Here is a 1,821-nt window from a genome sequence, read left to right on the forward strand (position 1 = left end):
CTTGAGCATTCACTGGGGATGTCAACAGGCCGTCTGTTTCCCTCGGCCGAAGTAATCAGATAAACTCAGCGTGAAGGAATAAAAGCGAGCCAGGAGCAAGGCTAACGGTGACACGAAACTAAGCCGGTGTTTTTCCAAGGCAGGCTAGAAAGCGTAGTGGGAGAGCCCGCCTCGGCAGCGGGCAGCTCGGGCAGCTGCGCCCAGCGGCACATCCAGGCTGGTCGGTGGTGGAAAGGGGCTGCTTCGCCTCAGCTTCTCGGCATCAGCAGGGAAACCAAGGAGCACGAGCTGCCCGAGCGGTAGCACGGGGAGCTGCGAGGACGGGGTTTGCTCTTGCAGGCCCGTGTTTGGGATAAGGCACGCGTCCCGGCGAGTGTACAATGGTAATTCGCGATCTTGGGGATCTCCCGGTTGCACAGAGGGTTAAGAGCCACGAGAGGCTTTGCGGGGCTCTGCAGAAGCGCAGGGATGGAGGAGGTGGCAATTTATCCCTTGGAGGGGGGGCGAATCGTAGACACCAAGTCCTGTGAGGGCTTGGACTTCACAACATTTCGCCTTTGTTACGTGTGGATTTGGCCCTTGCAGCCCCGACTCCCATACCATACGGGCAAAAAAAAGTCTCAAGCACCCATCTTTTACATGGTAATCGTGGCGCTGCAGTCCACTTGCACGAACAGAAATCCTGGTGGGATATATTTTTTTTTTATCCTGGTGTAGGCTGTTGTCTTACTACGGGGCCAAATCTTGCGTCTTAAAGTCTAAGGCAGACTCTTCTGCTCTGACAAGCTAACCGACACCTTCAGCTTAAGGATAGATCCTGCCTTCAGCCCAAGATGCCGCAACGCTTGTGCAGGTCCAGCAAACTTGCGGCAACCTTCTCATCCCCGCGGCTTCTTGTACCAAATTCAGATTTCTGACTCAACAGAGGCAGTGATCCCGACAGATCTTGCAGCGATCTTGCAATGCTAAGATTTCAAACAGAGCCTGTAAAAATTGATTGGAGCAGAACAATTTCTTCGGACCGCTGAATGAGGGAGCGTGCCTGTGATGGAGGGCTGACTCGGCGCTTCGCAGCGGCCGGCAGCGCGCAGGGAGGGAAGACGGACGGTGCTGGGACACACCGCCGTCCCCTTTCCCTCACCTCCCCTCCCCCTCCTTTTATTGAAAAGAAGAGAGACCGGACCAAAGCTGATGGCATATTTACCTTCATGAGTTTTAAAAAAAGTTAATTACTGCTTGGAGCAAGTTGGTACGGCTGTCCTGAGCTGTCTTTTATTAGTAGTCGCCTTCATTAATTTCCCTCGCTGGATTTGCTGCTAATAGCTGCTTGGTCCTGGGCAGCACAAAGCAGCATCTGTGCCATTGAGCAGAAAAGCGGGAGTCAGGCAAAGGGGGGCATTGGGGGGGGGCGACGCCGTTTGCAAATCAACCTCTATTAACGTGATGGCCTGCTCGGAGGGGACGGCAGCCCCGGTAGCCGGCACAACAGTTTGGGCTTCGCTCGGCTGTTACCGAGGGAGGAAAGGCACCCGCTGCCAGCCGGGGTTACCCTGCCCTTCGTGGGCCGGGCTGCCCGGGCACCCCTGGGTGCTGGCTGCGCCGCCCTTCCACCCCCTCGATGGGGAGGGGTAGCGGGACGCTGGCCCTGCCTCTACGGGACCCGTGCCCCCCCTTGGTGCTGCGGGTGCTGCGGCACATGCTGCCTCGAGCGGAGGCGTTAAGCAGTACGTAGCAACAACCGAATTATTAACAACTTGGTATCTTTTGACGGAAGATACACTCCGCCTTAGAAACAGCTTGGCAGAGATGTTTTCTGATTAA

This window comes from Pygoscelis adeliae, unplaced genomic scaffold (genome assembly GCF_000699105.1).
Source record: "Pygoscelis adeliae isolate BGI_AS28 unplaced genomic scaffold, ASM69910v1 Scaffold143, whole genome shotgun sequence".
NCBI classification, from domain to species: Eukaryota; Metazoa; Chordata; class Aves; order Sphenisciformes; family Spheniscidae; genus Pygoscelis; species Pygoscelis adeliae.